The sequence below is a fragment of the Equus caballus genome, chromosome 29 (assembly GCF_041296265.1).
Source record: "Equus caballus isolate H_3958 breed thoroughbred chromosome 29, TB-T2T, whole genome shotgun sequence".
Lineage (NCBI taxonomy): Eukaryota > Metazoa > Chordata > Mammalia > Perissodactyla > Equidae > Equus > Equus caballus.
This window is the reverse complement of record NC_091712.1, coordinates 12,157,406-12,178,841: the sequence shown is the minus strand read 5'-3', so window position 1 is coordinate 12,178,841 and position 21,436 is coordinate 12,157,406. Positions and strand designations below refer to the sequence as shown.

Here is a 21,436-nt window from a genome sequence, read left to right as displayed (position 1 = left end):
AAAAACAAAACGGATGTCTACTTCAGCCCTCTCTCTCACCACCCCATTTCTGCCTTCTTGTCCAGAGTCATGCCATGGACTGAAGGTTAGAGTTAGAGGAAATGCCAATTCTGTGGAGGACAGGAAAGGAACTCAAAGTGGAAGGAATCAATCAGAGGCCCCAACATCCATGCGGATAGACCATCCAATGATCTGATCTCTCACTGTCTGCTCCTTCTCATCTTAGAGTCCTTTACCTTCATTCCAGTTCGGTTATGGCCATATCCTAGAACTTATCACCAGCAACACTTGTGTGTTCTGAAAAAATACAGTCTGACATTCCACCCTTTATCCTCTCAGCTTATGCCCTCAGCATGTTAATTTCTCAACCTATTCAGGAACTACAAGCCACTCTATACTTTCCCCTGCTCACCTGACAACCTTTGTCTTCATTTCCTCCCTCTCCAAGGAAAACTTCATGGGGCATCACTTAATCCTAAACCTAAATATACTGCTCTGCTCTAAACAGCCTACCCCCTTCTTTCATTCGTCCTGTCTAGCAAAATCCAACACTGCCTTCAAATAAGGGCCTGCTTCCTCTTGGATAAAATCACATAAGTGTGTTTGTGCCCCATAAACTTCTGTTCTACATTTGTTGCTCAGCTCCACCACTGCCTCAGAATCCAGTCATTCCTCCTGTGTTACCATGTGCCAGACGCTCTTCCAAGCACTTGGGACACCCAGTGGAGGCAACAAACAGAGGCCCTGTCTCGGGGGAGCTTCTGTGATTGTTTTCTCAGTCAACTCGCTTGCCTAAGTTCTCAAAACAATTCCACTTTCCTACACCTTGTCCACACTCCTCGCTCATTGATCATATGTGCTGGACCACCAGAAAGAAACAGAGAAGTCATCAGATGGGAACTTTTCTTCATAAAAACTTCAAAACAAAACAAAACCAAAACCAAAATGAGATCCTCCATCTCTTCTTTCCTCCTTCCTTCCCACCATACTGAAAGGTTTCCCTCAATGCTTTCCTTAATCCTCCCAACCTGGGATCTGCCCGCCCTTTCCAAGTCACAACACTTTCACATGCGTGGACTATCTGCCTTAATTATCTACTTTTCCAGAGGACCAAGACTACATTTACCTCATCACAGCTGGAAACACCAAGCAGAGCTCAGAATCCTCTGGAGGAATACATTGGCAATGGGAGGGATCTATGGGGAGGTCCTGCCCAGCATGCTCTGGGGCGGGGCCACGTCCGGGGGCAGGGCCTGAGAGACTCTGAGAGCCTGTTTGGCTTCTTGAGGGCGACGGCACCAGCAACATGGCCAGACATCTCACCTCGGGCTTCTGGAAGATATGAGTTGAGATTTAATTCAAAGACAGGTTCTGAGGAAGGTTTCTGGATGCCTGAGTGACCTTCCCCACTGCCCAGCCTGAAGGATCCTTTCCTCCATGTGCCATTTCCATTACGGTGGGCAGGCCCTCACAGCCCCTGGCCCCCCAAACTCTCACTCCAGGCCCAGCCTTAGAAGGCGCTCAGAGGCCTGGGGGCAGGGCTCTGCCTGCCCAACACCACCCCCTTTGACGATGGCACTCTTAGGAACTCCACCAAGGTGAGAATAGTAATAAATAGAGTAACAATATTGACAACTGTTAAGGCTTCACCTTACACTGGCTGCCTGGCCATGCACAAGTAGCCTGAGTCTCAGATCTCATCTATTATGCGCAGATACTGATGTGTACTGATAGGGTTGGTCCTACGAACTGGAATGAATGAGTAAAGAGTTTTGAACAGTGTTTACCTAACACTAGAAGTTTAATATGTGCTACCCATTATTATCACTCATTTAAAATGCTAGGCCTCCTCTTTATTATTTTAGAAGTATCAATTTACCACTCATTCATTCTTCCTTCCTTCAGAATGAATTTATTTAGTACCTAACATGTGCCAGACACTATGCCAGGCTCTGGAATACAATGGTAAGCAAAAAGGTAGAGTCTCTGCCTTCATGGATCTTACAGTCTAGAGGGGAGATCAGGCAGAAATTAATCATACAAGATTGTGTAAATGTCCCATGTTACATTCTATGAAGGGTTCATGAGCTGGTTGTCGGTGCCAAGGGAGTTTAAAACATGGGGATTGGGCCTAACCAAGGAGAAGAGGGTCTTCCTCACCCACCCCTCAGGAGCTGATAAGGCTTAAGAGGTAACAGGTGAGTAGGAGACAACTTGGCAAAGCAGGGAGGGAGAAGTGTTCCAGGCAGAGGAATCTGGGTGATGAGAGCAGAGAGAGTGAGGAGGGAGGAATGTGATGCAACAAGAAGAGGGAAAAGCGTGGGAGGCACAGATTAAGCAGAGTTCTCTGGGCCAAATCAACTAGTTAAGTCTTTGGAGCAATGGGGAGCCAGGGAAATTTTTAAGTTAGGATTTATTTATATGTGTAGGGTATTCAGATTTTAGTTGTATTATTTGAGTTTCCAAAAGATTACTGTGAATTAATACTGTGAATTAATGAATTACAGTGATTTAATGTGAAGAATGCTTTGGATGGGGTAAACAGGATGTGAGAGACCAGTGAGAAGGCCACTGCAGTAATCTACAAGAGAAATGATATCAGCATGGACCACAATGGTGGTGACCAAAGTGGAGTAACGTGGACGGATGTGAGTGGCATGACTTCATTAATTCTAATAAGTCGGAACATTTTTCCTTTTGTTTCGCTCCAGTGCCCAAGAGGTACAGGTTGGTGCAAGATGTGGGGTCTTTTATAGAGTTGGACAAGTCAGCAGACACGAAACATTTGAAAAGGCTGCTTGAACTGCTGACTAGCCAAAATCAAAGAGGAAGTTGACCTTCAACCCTTTGTTTTATTCCAGCTGCAGAAGTCATTTTCAGTTACTCTCTGACTCAAGTAAACACCACTCCCTGTCACCTTATCCCTTTGAGGGTTGGTTCACTTCTACATTTTCACTGGGACATGATTCTCACTGACAGTAGAAAGTTCGGCACCCAGACCTGCAGATGTGAAGACACTTGCTCCTCTCTCGAACTATTAGTACTTCTGGGAAACACGTCCCAGTGCCAAACTGTCCTGGTCCTGAAATGACCCCATTATTTGGGGAGGTAGTAAAGGAAATTGCATGTTTTAAACCCCGAGCGGCACTCTCTTTGGACATCGAAAGGTGTAAATGATAAAATACTTACTAGACTTAAAGACCAGGGAGTAAACGGGGGGCTGGATGCTGCCCAGACTCTGTGTGTCAGCAAAACATATCTGAGCTCAGCGAAGGACCAAGACCAGGACCAAGTGTTTTCCTCAGTGGAATAGTTAGACAACAGAGGTGGGCAATTTAGGAAAGATAACTTCTTCTGTCCCTGCTTTAGAATTTCTATTACAAACAAAACCCAATCCTTAGCAAGATTTAAGAGCATGGGACAAAGACTGCTAGATGTTGAACTGCTGGGAGTGGGCCCACGTTTTATTTACCTTTGTATCCAAGCACATCCGCAGTGCTTGCCACGAGGCAGATACTCAGTGAATGCTGGGTGGATCAAGGATTCCTCTGTGTTTTCTTGGGGTATTTATATGGTATGGGAATTCAGTCATTTTTTGCCCCACTAGGTAGAGATGGATGCTTTCTGTTCTCCATGTTTACTTTGAACACCATTTAGCTACAGGGATGTTCTAAAATGAAATAATAAGGAAACCAGCTTTAATACGATTTTATATATACAGACAGATACACTTTCTGACCACGTGCAGATATGAATGCTCTCCCTGGAAGATGCTTTTGTAACCTAAATTGCACTAGAATGACGTTAGAGATGGGGAAGAAAGGGAAAGTAAGGTAAAACTCACAGCTTAATTTCTAGACAGGATTGCTGCTTTAAAAATGAATTTCAGGTGCTTCTTGGCATACTTGGCCCAAGCACTGGAGATTTAACAGTGATTTGTGATTTGGTGTGACCCAGAACATGGCCCAGTGGTCCTCTATCCTTTGAAGCAGTCAGTCTGTTCTCTTGATTGCTGTTCTGGACTTTCTCACCGTCACTCCCCATCAGGGCCCCATTCCTTCTGCTGTGTCCTAGTGGAACAGTCCCTTGACCTTCATTCTCCCACTACTCTAGTCTCGACTTCTCCTTGTTGCTAGATTACTCTATTATTGCTTCTCACATTGTGGTTCCCAGACCAGCAGCATTAGCATTGCCTGGGAACTTATTAGAAATGCAGATTCTCGGGCCTCACTCTGGACCTACTCAAGAAGAAACTTTGATGTGGGGCCCAGCAATTTTAACAAGCAAGGTAATCTCCAAGGTGAGAACCACTGCTGTACGTAAAGCTCAGTTCTGAGCATATCACCCCTTTGCCCAATACCCTTTATTGCTTTCCTGCCGACAACCACATGAGTGTGTGTGTGTGTCTGTGCGCGCCCTTCTATCCAAGGCCTTCTGCAATCAAGCACCAGCTCATGTGTCCCCACGCAGGGAGGTGTGTTCCACAGTCATCCTAATGGGTTACCTGCTCTTCCCTCTGCTCTCCTGCCGCCTCTCTCTGTTAATGTTGGGTCCTCTGCTAGAAATACCCACCTCCTCCCTCTCCTTGTAGAAACCTTGCTCATTCTTTAAGGCTCACTGAAAAATTAATATTTATCTAAGGAATCCATACCTGTGCCTTTAAAACCAAATAGTACTGAAGGCTTTATAAAGAACCATGGCAGGCCCTCCCCCACCTCACAACCCCAATCCTTCCTATCCCCCCAGTTCTATTCCCCATGGAAACCACTTGAGCCATTTCTATCATAGTTGTTCTGGTGTTTACCTCTATTTATATAACTAATACGCAAATACTTGTATTTAAAAGTAATTTTAAAATATTAGACACTAACTTCTTGCCGTGGTAGATAAAATTTGAGTAGGTAAAATTGCAGGTGGATGAAATTTGGTCGACACCCCATTCCCCTCTTCACTCTTCTCAATCTGTCCTCACTTAAATCTTTATTCATGCAAAGTTCATCTTGGCATGGAAGGTGACCCCTTTCCTGGAACGTGTTCAGAGACTGCTCCTCCCCTGCTCCCACAGAGCTGTGTATCTCTCTTAGTGCACTGTCCCCCTTGCCCTTCCACGTTTGTATGTATGTGTCTCCCATTCCCACCAGCTTGTAAGAGCCAGGAAAGTCTAATCCGTCTTTTACTTTCTCTGAATCCTCCCAGGGCAAAGCACAGGGCCTGGGATATAGTACACACTGAGCAAACGTGGCCAATTTAACCGTAAAGTAAAATATCTGCCTGACCTTTGAAGCTTGCTGGTGTGACAGCAGTACTTGGAATGAGTCTTCCCGTTCCAATGTGGTTTTCCAACATTATTGTGGGGAATAGTAAACTAGAGTCAGGAGACTTGAGCCACACCACCTTCTTGGTGACTTCTTTTAAGACCTTGGGGAAGGCACTTAATGGTTTTGCTTCCGTTTTTTCACCTATAAAGTGGCAACAATAATATCTATGGACTGAGTTGTAGGGAGGACCAAATACAACAGCACAGGTTATCAGGTATAAGGCATTACATTGATTCCTTATGTTTAAAACAAAAAGGCAAACCATTTTCTGGTAGCACATAGGGCTATAACGAGCATTAAAACCAACCTTTAAATAGAAAACTTTATTTTTAGATGATCCAGGGGGTCTTTCTTCCAAGATCAGCCTAAGATTTTTTTGGAGGAAACTGTATTCTCATTGTCCTGAAATTTGAAGCAAGAAAATTCAATCATTTAAGACCATTTGCCTATTGTGACTTGTTGATGAGAAATCACCACTACTGCCACCCTTTTAGCCTCTGAAGGGATTGTAAGCTTTGTCTTGATTTGATGGCTCAAAAATAAAATCTACCAAAGGCACGTTTTCTAAGCCTTGTCTGGCTCTACCCATTAGAAAAGTGTGAGCTACTGTTCTATCAAAACTAATTATATTTTAAATCTACAACCAAGTCTCAATTACCAAGGTTAATGGGACTACATGCATACATAATTCTCTCTTACATTTATACAGTGCTTTTAACTTCTTCAAAGCACTTTTCACTGTACTGCATATATAAAACAGAGGCATTTTTTTAAATCCACAAATAAGGTAAAAAATAAATCTTAAGATCGATAATTTCAACTTTGTACCTGTCAAAAGCTATTAGAACTTGCAAAATTGTCTAATAGGACTTTCATTGCCCTACTCTCCTCTCGACCCCTCTCAACTAAGGCCAGAAAAGACCGAAAGATCTGGAGGAATCTCCAGAGGAGAGGAAGCCAGAGAGGGAAGGAAGCCAAGGACCTGGGCCATCCACAGCCTGGATCATTAGCTCCAGCGTAATTGAGAATAACTGACTGTATGTGTGACTATGGCCAGAAAATCCAGAAAGAGATGAAAAGGCAAAGAAAATGACGTGTGAGTAACAGTATTTACAGGGTCTGTCTTTGTCATTCTCTCAACAAGCATTATTGAGTGCCTACTGTAATGACAGGTGCTTTCAACAAAGAGGATGGACACAGCAATGAACAACCCAGGCAAGACTGCTATTTTCATAGTGATGACCTTCCTGAATGGTGCAGACAGACAACAAACACAAAGACACACAACTTCACATAAACAGATAACTTCAGGTGGCACTAAGCTCTGTGGAGTCCATAAACACAGGAATGTGATAGAGCCTTGGGGAGGGGATGCTGTTGTAGATAAGGTCACCAGGGAAGGCCTCAGGGTATCTGAGCTGCAATCTGCGAGAAGAGCCCACCCTGTGCAGGTCTGCAAACCAGATGATGGAATGAGTGAACTCGCCAAATATGCTAGAGGGAGAGGGGTCCAGGCCAGTTTCAAGAGGTTCCAGGAAAGTCACTGTTCTGTGGTTATTCACTTTGTGTCCTTTTGGGGATATTACTAAAACCTCTCCAGGACCCCGGATTTATTGCCTCTACAATGTGAGTTGCTAACACTGATCACCTGGACAGGGGAGCGCTGAGAAATAATGGGTAAACAATTGTGAGGAGCCACATAAATGCTAAATAATGCTCACGGTAATAAGCTTTTATTAAAGTCAGCACCTTGACAGGCAGCTCACAATCGGATACCTTGGCAAATGTGTGAATTGACGTGGCTGCTCCCTGTGCACACCAGCACCATCCTTTAAAACAGAAAAAAATAAATGAGCCTATGGTCATGATATTCGAAGTAGTTAGTGATCAAACAACTGTCTGGAGAGAAAGCTGGTGTGTCAAGTGTACAATGGGAGCAGGAAGATAACCGCACATCACAGCCCAGCTCACGCAGAGGATAACTCATGAATTGACTGGATGCTTGCTGATGCACACACCATCCACTCCAGGGTGGTATTCTAACCCCATCAGGACTAGGTGCTGCCACCAAAAGCCCCAGCAGACAGGAAGGGGAGTGAGAAGGAGCCAGAACAGAAGCATCTCTGGCAGCAGCCCTCTCTGGCCCTCTTGGCCTTGGAAAGCCACCCCTGGGGGAGGACTGAGCAGCCAGCACCAAGGGCCCTACCTTGGAAGGGCACCAAGGAAGTGGTGGTGGGGGTGTGAGGGAAGAGGGATGAGCATTGCATTTCTCCCTATGAGAATGAAATATCCCAACGCCAGGAGAGACTTCAGTTGTCGTTATAACTGAGCCTCCCCACACAGAGATATGAGTCCACCCCTTAGAAGCAAATCTTCCTCCCCCAAAACCTCCCCCCAAAATATAACATTAACATCACAAAAAATGAATTCTTTTTTGTGGGTCCTACCATCTCTTTGATATAAATACACAAGTGCCTAAACATTCTTTCCCATCTCCCATCCCACATCGGCAATCAGATTGTGACACACACACACACACACACACACACACAAGCACATGCTCACACAAATACCACACACACCCAAGCACATGCTCACACAAATACCACACACACCCAATTCCTTTGTTAAGCCCTGGCTCAGCTATTATAAGGTACCTGTGGAGTGTAGGTCACATAGCAGAAAAGTTTAAATTACTGTTGCTTCTACTCTGAAAAGCAGACAGGAAGAAAAGACAATAAAAAAGAAAACACTTATTTTAAGGCTGAGACTAAACACTCTACTCCACGTTGACTGAGGTCACTTTCCCACTGTGGGATGGGGAGAATCGAGATGATCTCTGAGGTGCTATGAACCCACAGTGCAGACTTCATGTTTTGAGGCTTGACTAGAAACGACGGGGACGTGAAAAAGAACATGGCGAGATAATCCTAGTCTTCAGGAAATTATGGTTTAAACTGGGCTGGAGAAAGACCAAGATCCTCAAAAAAATCTAATTGATTTTAACCAAATGGAGTAATTTTAAAATGTTAAATACACTGGGATATCATATTAAAAGTATTCTGGGAGAGCATGCCGCATGGGACGTGGTAAGTGCTGAATTTTCTGCTGCTAAGGGAGGCATTCCTATCTGCCAGTGTCTCATGCTGCTCAGACCTGAATCATTCATTTAGGTAGACCATTTGTCCAAGTGCGTCATTTCCCAAAACAGCCAATGAAGGAATCCAGGGAGAACTGTCCTGAGGAGATGTGGTCATCCTCAAGGCCAAATCAGTCTAGACTAAGATGGTTTTTAGCAAGACTGCCCAAAGGGCTTCTAGACTTTGTTTGGTAAGTGTTGTTAATGCCTTGGTAACAATGGACTGTTGATAAGGTGGGAGATAATGTCAGAAGGAAGGAAGGTACCCGCTCACATCTTTTGCTTTTAACTTAAGCTAACACATAAAATCCATTATCAAACCCCAAGGAATGCTCCCAATTATTGTCTGGACCCTTCATTTTGCTTTGCTTTGTTTTTTTTTTTTCAACTCTCTATTTCTGTTTTTACCTGGCACTGACTTGCTTGACTCCTCTTCTCCTCTCAGCTTCTGGCTCTGTGCTCCCCCTTTAGACTTGATGAGTAATTTTGGTTTTCCTGCTTTTCACCTTTGGCACCCCTTCAAAAATGGGTTAGGTTTATCTTCTGGCTCTTTCTACTTCTGACTGCTTGGAAGTTTGGATCATACTTAGCCAAGTTTTGATCCCAGGACCTTTCCCTGGCTTTGACCTGTCTCAGTGGCATCTGTGCTGGGCTTGACTCCTCCAGGTGAGGGCGTTGGCAAGAGGGAGGATCAAGCAAAGATCAAGCAAGGAAACAGGAAGAATATCTGGCTCAGCTTAAACTGTGCAGGGCACTGAGGCCTTGCTGGCCGTCCAGTCTCTGCCTCCTTCTTCCTCTCCTGCTTTCATTCCCTCCCGTCTCTGACTTTCAATTTTTATTAAGTTTCCACCTTCTGACTGCTCAATCCTATTCTAGCATCCCTGTGTAAGATTGAAATGGGAGTGGGAGTGATATCCATTAGCCAAAATAAGTTCGAAAGCTGGGAGAAACTGCTGAATCTCTGGTGTCTTTATAGCACTTATCAAATCCCAATTAACCATATTAGTTGGCAAACTGCTCTGGCTTCCCAGGGAGTCAGCTGGTAGGTGAGTCAATAAATATCTGTCAGATGAATGGATGCACACACACTAGTTGTGTAGCATGGCATCAGGTACTTTAAATAATACAAAGTATAAGACTTCATCCTTGGCTGAAGAAGGACATCTTCTCACGGCCATTCACCAAAGGACTGTTTGGAAATATCACCAAGCGCTAGACCAGCTTCGCTATTTCTTCTAGAAAACAAGAAGAAATCTCTTGTTTCAAGAGATGTTTGTGTCATCTCTTAATGCACAACTGGCTTCATGTGGGCAAAAGGGAACGTGAGCAAAGCCCTGGTTAAAGCATAACAGACACCCTTGGGCTAATGAACTGTCGAAGGTATTAGTGTCAGCGGATTTTCTACATAACTGCTTTGTAAACAGCAACACGCATAAACCATAAACAAGGAGAATGAAGTGAGCACCCACAGACCCACCACTCATGTCAAATCATACAATGTTGATATCACCCCAGAAGCCTCCACTCTCCTGTCTGATAATCTTTCACTTACTTTTCTTTATAATTTCATCACCTTTATAAACTCCCATAAAACATTTAGTTATATCCAGTTTGGGGATCAAAATAGATTAAAAAACAACAATTGCAGGTGCATTCAACATTGGACATGAAAAAGAAAACTGGTTTTTTAATAAGATACTTGAAGTGTACACTTTCCGTAGGTGATCAAGACATTTACTCTTTCGTCCATTTTTATGTTTGCTGACTGCCAATCACTCTACTCCTTAATACTTCAAAGGTATTGTTCCCAAAGCTGCCTTTTGTCTTACACTAATGCTTTCCCAGACTCAAGTGAATTTTGAAGGAGATTGAGCTCATCATGATGAAATGGATGTTGACATTCCATAACCATCATTGTAATTATTCCTAATTTGTACTTTGCTTCAAAAACTCTCTTCCCTTGCCCCCTAAAGTCTGTACTTTCAGAATAGCATCTACAGCTTTAATTATACCTGACAATAAACTACTCTCACCACAAAATCTTGTTAATCACGGTGTATGTTACTATCTTCAAATATCCTGTTTTTTTAAAACTGCATTTATATGAGGTTCCCAAAGAGTTACAATATTAGCAATGAATGTTTTAACTGTTTCTGTAATTACTGTTTGTAATTACTACAAATCAAAGTTATACAAACTTTGGATTGGAGGCTGGTTGAATTATCTACCAAACTGGGGTGAATGGTCCTTTAATCAACCGTATACTGAACAAATCTACAGAGTAAAAACTGAGATGGAATTTGAGTGACTTGGTGTCCATCGAGAATCAAATCTGATGCTGTAGTGTTAATAAGGGACTTCAGGTCCAGAATAATTCTGTTAATCACACTTCTTCCAAATTAGTCAGTTAATATTGTGGGTCCTGACGAGACAGGATTTAGGAAGACAGAGAGCGGCAGGGAATGCTCCTGGTGATAGGATCCTTAGGGCAAAGGACAGAAGACAAAAGGAGAAGGCTGTATTCATGAGAAGTGAGCTGGACCATAACCGCTATAATTATAAGCTTATAATGTCACCACACTGCTTTCTGTAATGTAATATTTTTGTTGTCTGTTATTTTCCTTGATTCAGGTTTTGTATTTTTCATGATGTAATAGTGAGATCTAGTCTCATTTTTCTGTGTATTTGGATACATTGAGTAGAGTGCTCTGGCTGAGTAAAGAGTTTCACATATGGGAGACTTGAGAAACAAGAGTGGCAAGGAAAGTTAGGTCAGATTATGAAAATTCTTAAAATGTTTATATTGGACTTAATCCTTCAGAAGTCATTTAGTGTTCTCTTTTCTTTTTTTGTAATTGAGAGCACCAGGAGGAAAGGAGTGTTTTTGATGATCTATTTTATTTTATTTCTTTCTCTTTTCTTGGAGGAAGATCCGTGCCCATCTTCCTCCATTTCATCCGTGGCTCGCCTGCCACAGCATGGCCTGATAAGCAGTGTATAGGTCTGTGCCAGAATGGGAACCTACAAACCCCAGGCCGCCAAAGAGGAGCACACAAACTTAACCTCTACACCACCGGGCTGGTCCCATTTTTGGTGATTTCTAAGGGGTAAAAACTAGGCAGGGAGATTAGGTAAGATGATATAGCAAAAATTCAGGCATTAAGAAATAAGGTTAGACAAGGCTGGTGATGGCGGCCATGGATTGGAAAGGAAGGAAGGATGGATGCAGCATCATAAGGGAAAAATTTGCTTCTTTCCCTTTGTCTTTTCAGCCATTTGGGCTTAACGGTGTTCAGTGCTCCTGATTTATTTCCATTCCCATTTATATTTTCCTTCTTCCTTTGATAATCTACTTTTGCTTTCCCATTTTTCCCTCTCTTCTCTCCTTTGCTTGCATTCTTATCACCTTCCCTGATAGGACGATGACTGAATCAGGCAGGTAGACATCAAATGGGAGATCTGAGTAGAAACTAACTATAAGATTTACTAATTAGAGTATGTTGCTGCTTAAAACATTTTTTTTAACCTTTCATCTGCAGTTAAAAAGAAGAAAAGAAAGGTGAGGAGGCAAAAAAAGAGTAGAGAGGAAAAGGGAGAGACTCATTTATCCATTCATTCAAGAAGTGCTGTGTTTCCAGAGAAAGAGAGAGTGCCAAAGAGATAGAGAAACACCACACAATAATTTGTGTTATTGTAGTTGTATCATCTATTTCCCCTTCTAACTCAGTTGGGTAAAGTAGAGATGCCAGATGGGAGGCTAAAGACTAAGGTGACATGGGCAGTCTCCCTCCCTCCCTTATTGCCTGCTGCTTCTCATATCAAAAGATGGAGTCTACATCCCTCCCCCTAGGCCTCAGTGACTGGCTCAACCAATAGGATGCTGTGGAGGTGACTTTCTGGGACTTCTGAGGCTAGGCTGTAAGAAGCCTGGTCTTTTGGAATATTTCCTCTTGGGATGCTTTCTTTTGGAACCCAGCCACCACTCTGAGAGATGCCCAAGTCACACGAAGAGGCCACATGCAGGCCCTCCAGTTGGCAGCCCCGAATAAGATAACAGCCAGCATCCTCAGCAAACACAGAAATGAACCATCTTGACATCCAGCACAATAGAGGCAAAGAGGATTTCAGCCCAAGATGACATCTGACTGTACTTCCTAGGAAACCCCAAGCAAGAACTGCCCGGCGAATCCCAGCCAATCCACAGAACAATAAGAGACAAGTTACTGTTTCAAGCTACTCCACTTTGTTGTGTTTTGTTATACAGCAAGAGATAACTTTTTTCATCCTTACACGAGACACAGAGAATATCGAAAGTTTGAAGATTCATAATGCCACCCGGAATGCTTGGATATTTTTTACGTATTTTTTTTCCTTTTAAAGGTCACTTTCTTATTCATTAGCCTTGAAATTGGAATTTGAATTGACCTTGATCAGAAATCCTAAGAAATGCTTAAGCAAATAGTTTAAGCACTATCATATTTTGAGTACTAGCTCAGGATAAAGTGGTATTGATGTGACAAGAATAATGGATGTGTAATTAGAAGATGGAGTTTAAGTCCTAGTTCTGTCATTTATTACTGTGTGGCCTACAACAAGTTATTTAACATTTCTGCTTCCTAGTTTCCAATGCTATAATGTAATCGAAGGTATTTAGTGATGCATGACAAAACACAGACATTCAGTGAATTTCCATTTCTTTCCTTCCTATGAAAGTCCTGTACTCATAAGTGCAACCATATCAGAGCCTATCATACTGCTTCCTAAAACTAAATATTTTTATTATGTATCAAATATTTCCCTTGATAACTATTTCATAAGCTTCCATAGTGTTGCCTTTACTAGTGTGATCTGCCTCACTTTTCCTGCGGGATAGTTTACTTAATAGATTTTGGGGACTCATTCTGTTGCTGGATTCTTACAAAGACTCTTTTGTGATAACCTTCTTTGGTTTTCAAGGACATGACCCTGTTTCTCGAGTGTGGTTCCCTACTGTAGCATAAATGTTAACAAATTAAATGCATATCACATAAGAATTTTAATTGTTCATCATATGTTTATGTATTGAAATATAGAGTCGAATTGATATAATTGGTAACATTACCCATTTGCTTTGATTTGAGATGTCAAGTGATTGAAAAAGTTTTTAATTCAGAATTGAATTACCTTGCTTATTTGAATTTATCACTTTTGCGTAATTAGGATGAACTAATTTAATTTGCAGTTATCCTTAAATGACTTACCTGATGTCTGCTGAAGTTCTCAAGGCCACAGGATTATGGAGTCATGCTGAACATCACTCTGTCTCTTAGGCTTGGAAGTACAAGTGCACCTTGTGAAGCCTGGAGACAGCAGTTACGAGCTTGATTTTTTCTCCATTAATGTTTTTTTTCTGTTTTGTCCCCCTCACCTCACTCTAGGCTGCTGCATGTTTCCCAGAAGGACCACATATTGCATTTGGAGGTGGTCCTCCTTTTCCAACTTTGTTCTGATTTTATGTCATTTTTACTTGGTGTTGAGCTCACATCTCAGTTCTGCAAAGGAAAGCTGGTTATTTATCTGGTAACTTATGGTTGGAATCCCCAAGACAGTGCTCTTTATAGAGACTGAGGGTCCTTTAGCAAATATTGCTTTTTGATGATGCATTTTAATAAGCCTTTTAAAAATCTGGATACCAGACTACCGGCTAGGGTACCTGGAAGCAATAATTTTAAAATAGTGTTTTTCAAACTGCAGGTCCTGACCCATTAGTGGATTATGAAATAATTCTAGAGGGTGTGACAAGCACTTAAAAAACAATGAAACAAAATGGAATAGATAATATTAGAGTGTATTACACGTAAAAAGGTAAGAACAGTTTCATAAAATTTTTATATTCTTTTGGTGTGTGTGCGTATATACTGATTTATGATAAAAAATAATTTATAGATTTATTTTGTGAGTTGCCATCAAAAGAATTTGAAAGTCACTGCCATGGATTTAAAGGTATCTGAAACAGTTTTGTAATATAGCGTTTTGAAATGAAGCCCCAACAATATATGTAACAAATAAAAGTGTAGATAGGTTTTAGTTGCAAATTTAAAAGGGACTGGCAAGTTACTTTTCCTGAGAAGTCTAGCCCTGGGATGACTGGGTATTTTCCAAAGGGCCAGGAACCAGTTATCCCAATAAACGGTAGGGGCCTAAATGCTCTCTCCCTGGGAGGCTCTGAGGTAACGTTCCTCATCTCACTTGTAATGCTGCTGTTGCCCTGCTGCAGTGGCTGTTGGAAGTACTGTGTCTTCCCTAACCAGATCAGAAGGACCCAGTTTTCCCAAAGTCTTGGTCTGCCAGAAAGATGGCATTGCACTTCTCCCCGATTTGTGGGACCTGCACCCAGCTTGGAGAGCTGGAAAACTCCAGCCCTTAACTCCCCTCTTTGCTAGGGAACCACGTTTTCCTTCCCACTGGGTCCTTGGAAGATGGGAAGCAGCAGTAAGGTTACTTGTGTTTTATCCACACCATGTGAGTCTGTGTTTTTGTGTGAAGGCTGACTCATGTGGAGGAAAGTTCTCTGCCTAGAATTATAAAATTAATGCTAATCAGAGTAATGCAGCATCGCACTTCCAATCTGCTAATGAGCTTTGGGGAGAGATGGCACATCTTCCTGCAGCTGATGGATGCCCCTTTTAGAGGATCTACGACATCCTCCCCAGGTCTTCCCTCAGCTGGGCTAACACACTTCAGAACAAAAGAATCCTCAGGGCAGGATGGGACTCCTTGCTTTTCTGGTTCTTGTCCCTTGAATTTTCCAAACTTCTCCTCACTTTTCAGTCTACTCTCTCTGCCACTAAAATGGCTGCCTATTAAACTCATCAGTGGAATCTGCCATACTGTGTCACTTAAACTTTTTCCATCTGCTTATGGTTTTTACTTTTTTTTCATAGAAAGCCCTGACCTGAATCTCTACTCTTCTTTTATAATGCTTTCATTTTGACCTTACTACTGCTGAAAATCAACCAAACTCATTCATCACTGTCCCTCCCCCCAATCTCCATGAACATTATCCTGTTATCCAGGTTTTTAACATACACTCAAGAGATTGTCAACAAAAATGGACTAAACCTTTGCATGGAACTTCTCTACCTCCACATGGGACATTTTCAAGAATAGGAGCTTTCAGATGAATTAACAATGTAGATAAATTTGTTACCAACACTAGAATCTCATTCTAAAATATTTTCTACAGCTCAAAACATGGCATAAGGCAGATTCCTATTTAAGAGAAAGGGCCTTCTTTTAAGTTGTCTTGAAGATTCTGAGACTGTCCTTAAGAGCAGTGCTATGAGAGGATATGAGGCACAATCTCAGTCACCCCAAGAGTTAATTTAAATGGAGAAAGTGAGATGGTTTCCCAAAGCACTGGAATTGATTTTTCCCTGAGTCTCTCCATAGTTGTAGATTCTGATAATCACAGAAGAAAGAGAAGGAAGAAACTTGGTGTTCCTTCTAACTGCCTCATTTCACAAACCAAGAAATTGAGGATCAGAGACATGAGGTCATTAAAGTCATCCAGTTACTTAGTTGCTTACTTCGACTAGGGTGGTTTCAGAAAGGATGCAAAAAAGTACAAGTATTTGAGAGCTACTTAGGGACTGTATTAATCAACACTGTAATAATCAGCTCTGTGTCCTTGGGTGCTGCGACAGCTGGTGGTCCACTGCTGCAGCTGAGAAATAAAGTGTGAGGAACAAACAAAAACTGAGGGAGTCCATCGCCACTAGACCTGCCTTATAAGAAATGTCAAAAAGAGCTCTCCTGTCTGAAATGAAAAGGCAAAGGATGCAAAGCTTTAAACAAGTTGATAAATAGATAAAATCAGAAAACTGCAACTCTGTATCAGAACATGTTAGTAAACAATTGTGATGCAAATGTTAAAGGGAAAGAAAGCATTAAAAATAACATTAACCATTCCAATTTGGTAACAAATTCACAATAAAGAAAGAAATAATTTTGACAACAAAAATAGCAAGGGAAGAAGAAAAGGACAGAAGTTGCCTAGTCAAATGAAGGGAAAATGCTATCAGCAGAAAAAGAACTATCTCATCTGTGAGACCTTTTATACAAACCTCATGGTAACCACAAAACAAAAATTAAGGGAGAGTCACGAAACATAAAAAAAGAGGAAACTGAAAAACACATCACCAAAAACCGTCAAGCTGAAATTGTAGTGAGAAACACAAGGAAAAAGAAACAAAGGAAATATAGAGCAACCATAAAACAAAAGATAAAATGGCAATAGTAAGTCCCTATATATCCATAATCATCCTAAATGTAAATGGACTGAATGCACCAATGAAAAGACAGAGAGGCTGGACAGGTTAAGAAAAAGACCCAAAACCAGCCAGACTTACAAAGAAAAAAAGGGAGAAAGCTCAAATAAACAAAACCAGAAATGAGCGAGGAGAAATAACAACAGACTCTGCAGAAATACAACAGATTATAAGAGAATACTACAAAAAACTATATGCCAACAGAATGGATAACCTAGAGGAAATGGATAAATTCTTGGACTCCTACAATCTCCCAAAGCTCACTCAAGAAGAGGCAGACAATTTGAACAGACCAATCACAAGGAAAGAGATTGAAACAGCCATCAAAAACATCCCAAAGAATAAAACCCCAGGACCAGATGGCCTTCCTGGGGAATTCTACCAAACTTTCAGAGAGGATTTAATACCTGTCCTTTTCAAGCTATTCCAAAAAATTAGGGAAGATGGAACACTTCCTAACACATTCTATGAGGCCAACATCACCCTGATACCAAAACCTGACAAGGACACCATGAAAAAAGAGAACTACAGGCCAAATATCACTGATGAACATAGATGCAAAAATTCTAAACAAAATTTTGGCAACCAGAATTCAGCAATTCATCAAAAGAATCATACATCAGGATCAGGTGGGATTCATACCAGGGACACAGGGATGGTTCAACATCCGCAAATCAATCAACGTGATACACCACATCAACAAACTGAGGAATAAAAACCACATGATCATCTCAATAGATGCAGAGAATGCATTTGACAAGAGCCAACAGCCATTTATGATAAAAACTCTGAACAAAATGGGCATAGAAGGAAACTACCTCAACATAATAAAGGCCATATATGACAAACCCATAGCCAACATCATACTCAATGGGCAAAAACTGAACCCCATCCCCCTGAAAACAGCAACGAGACAAGGATGCCCTCTATCACCACTCTTATTCAACATAGTACTGGAGGTCCTGGCCAGAGCAATCAGGCAAGAAAAAGGAATAAAAGGAATCCAAAAAGGGAGGGAAGAAGTGAAACTCTCGCTGTTTGCAGATGACATGATCTTATATATAGAAAACCCCAAAGAATCCATTGGAAAACTGTTAGAAGTAATCAACAACTACAGCAAAGTTGCAGGGTATAAAATCAATTTGCATAAATCAGTAGCATTTCTATACTCCAGTAATGAACCAACAGAAAAAGAACTCAAGAATACAATACCATTCACAATCGCAACAAAAAGAATAAAATACCTTGGGGTAAATTTAACTAAGGAAGTGAAGGGCCTATATGATGAAAATTACAAGGCCTTTCTGAGAGAATTGGATGACGACAAAAGGAGATGGAAAGACATTCCATGTACATGGATTGGAAGAATAAACATAGTTAAAATGTCCATTCTACCTAAAGCAATCTACAGATTCAACGCCATCCCAATCAGAATCCCAATGACATTCTTTACAGAATTAAAACAAAGAATCCTAAAATTCATAGGGGACAACAAAAGACCCCGAATTGCTAAAGCAATCCTGAGAAAAAAGAACAAAACGGGAGGCATCACAATCCCTGACTTCAAAACATACTACAAAGCTACAGTAATCAAAACAGCATGGTACTGGTACAAAAACAGGTGCACAGATCAATGGAACAGAATTGAAAGCCCAGAAATGAAGCCACACATCTATGGACAGCTTATCTTTGACAAAGGAGCTGAGGACATACAATGGAGAAAAGAAAGTCTTTTCAACAAATGGTGCTGGGAAAACTGGAAAGCCACATGTAAAAGAATGAAAATTGACCATTCTTTTTCACCATTCACCAAAATAAACTCAAAATGGATTAAAGACCTAAAGGTGAGACCTGAAACCATAAGGCTTCTGGAAGAAAACGTAGGCAGTACACTCTTTGACATCAGTATTAAAAGGATAGTTTCGGACACCATGCCTTCTCAAAGAAGGGAAACAATAGAAAGCACAAACAAATGGGACTTCATCAGATTAAAGAGCTTCTTCAAGGCAAATGAAAACAGGATTGAAACAAAAAAAACCCCCACTAACTGGGAAAAAATATCTGCAAGTCACATATCTGACAAAGGCTTAATATCCTTAATATATAAAGAACTCTCACAACTCAACCACAAAACATCAAACAACCCAATCAAAAAATGGGCTGGAGACATGAACAGACATTTCTCCAAAGAAGATATACTGATGGCCAATAGGCACATGAAAAGATGCTCATCATCGCTGATCATCAGGGAAATGGAAATCAAAACTACACTAAGATATCACCTTACACCCGTTAGAATGACAAAAATATCTAAAACTAATAGCAACAATTGTTGGAGAGGTTGCGGAGAAAAAGGAACCCTCATACACTGCTGGTGAGAATGCAAACTGGTGCAGCCACTATGGAAAACAGTATGGAGAGTCCTCAAAAAACTCAAAATAGAACTACCATACGATCCAGCCATCCCACTATTGGGTATTTATCCAAAGAGCCTGAAGTCAGCAATCCCAAAAGTCCTGTGCACCCCAATGTTTATTGCAGCACTGTTTACAATAGTCAAGACGTGGAAGCAACCTAAGTGCCCATCAACAGACGAATGGATAAAGAAGATGTGGTACATATTTACAATGGAATACTACTCAGCTGCAAAACAGAACAAAATCATTCCATTCGGAATAACATGGATGGACCTTGAGAGAATTATGTTAAGTGAAATAAGCCAGCGAGAGAAAGATAATCTGTGTATGACTCCACTCATATGAGGAATTTAAAACTATGGACCAAGAACAGTTTAGTGGATGCCAGGGGAAAGGTGGGGTGGGGGGTGGGCACAAAGGGTGAAGTGGTGCACCTACAACATGACTGACAAACATTAATGTACAACTGAAATTTCACCAGATTGTAACCAATCAATAACTCAATTAAAAAAAAAAGGGGGGAAGGCCCCTTAAAAAAAATAAAATAAAAAATAAAGATGAAGACAAACACAAAAAAAACCCAAAAACAAAACAAAAAAAGAAAAAGACCCAAAAATGTGCTGCCTCCAGGAGACCCATCTCAGCTCTAAAGAAAAACATACGCTCAGAGTGAGGGGGTGGAAGACGATACTCCAACCAAACGACAACCAAAAGAAAGTGAATGTAGCCATAATTCTATCAGACAAAATAGACTTCAAGCCAAAAAAGACAAGAGACAGAGATGGGCATTATATAATGATAAAGGGGATGATCCATCAAGAAGACATAACATTTATTAATATATATGCACCTAACGTAGAAGCACCAAAGTCTATAAAACAACTATTAACAGATCTAAAGGGAGAAACTGACAGCAACACCATAAGAGTAGGGAACTTTAATACCCCACTTACATCAATGGATAGGTCTTCTAGAGAGAAAAATCAACAGAGAAACGTTGACCTTAAATGAAACACTAGACCAGATGAATTGAATAGATACATATATAATATTCAATCCAAAAGCAGCAGGATATACATTTTCTCTCAAGTACACATGAAACATTCTCAAAGATACACTGTTTGTTGGGAAACAAAACAACTCCCAATAAACTTAAGGAGACTGAAAAGATATCAAGCATCTTTTCCAACCACAATGGTATGAAACTAGAAATCAACCACAAGGAGAAAGCTGGAAAAGTCACAAATATGTGGAGCCTAAACAACGTGCTATTCATTAACTATTGGAACAACAACAAAATTGAAGGAGAAATGGAAAAATATCTGGAGACAAATGAAAAGGAAAATACAGTGTACCAAAATCTATTGGATACAGCAAAAGCAGTACTAAGAGGGAAGTTCCTAGCAACACAGGCCTACCTTGAGAAACAGGAAAAATCTCAAATAAACAATCTAACAATACATCCAAAAGAATCAGAAAAGAAGAAAAACGAAGTGCCCAAAGTCAGGAGAACAAAGGAACTACTAGAAATCAGAGCTGAAATAAATGACATGGAGAGTAAAAAGAAAATAGAAAAGATCAGCGAAACTAAGAGCTAGTTCTTTGAAAATATAAACAAAATTGACAAACCTTTAGGTAGAATAAGACAAAAAGAGAGAAGCCTCAAATAAATAAAATCATAAAGAGAAGAAATCACAAACAATATAACAGAAATACAAAGGATTACAACAGTATTCTTTATCAATGTTATAAACTACATTAACAAAATGAAGAATAAAAATCACATGATCATCTCAACAGATGCAGAGAAAGCATTTGAGAAGATTCACCACATATTTATGATAATAACTCTCAATAAAATAATTATAGAAGGAGAGTACCTCAACATAATAAAGGCCATATATGACAAACCAACAGCTAACATTATACTCAATGGTGTAAACTGATAGCTATCCCTCTAAGAGCAGGAACAAGACAAGGATGCCCACGCTCACCCTTCTTAGTCCTAGCCAGAGCAATCAAGTAAGAAAAATAAATAAAACATATTCAAACTGGAAAGGAAGAAGTAAAACTCACTACTTGTGGATGATGAGATTTTACATATAGAAAACGCTAAAGAATCCATCAAAAAACTAAAAACAAACTAGCAGAAATAAAAAATCAAGAATATAATCCTATTTACAATCACAACAAAAAGAATTAAGTGGGTAGGAATAAATTTAAGCAATGAGGTGAAAGACCTATACACTGAAG

At 40.7% G+C, this 21,436-nt stretch overlaps 1 protein-coding gene across 3 annotated transcripts in view; it reads right to left on the bottom strand.

The window, feature by feature from the left end:
* LOC138921419 (ral guanine nucleotide dissociation stimulator-like) overlaps positions 1 to 21,436 on the bottom strand; it is a 93,342-nt gene that overhangs the window by 64,219 nt on the left and 7,687 nt on the right. For 2 of the 3 annotated variants that reach the window (XM_070255210.1, XM_070255209.1), the window contains exon 1: positions 1,127 to 1,266. The gene's annotated coding sequence lies outside the window, so the exon portion shown is untranslated. Of the gene's footprint in view, positions 1 to 1,126; positions 1,267 to 3,472; positions 3,671 to 5,276; positions 5,460 to 5,625; positions 5,721 to 21,436 lie in introns of those variants that run through there. The other variant, XM_070255208.1, reaches the window with a different exon arrangement.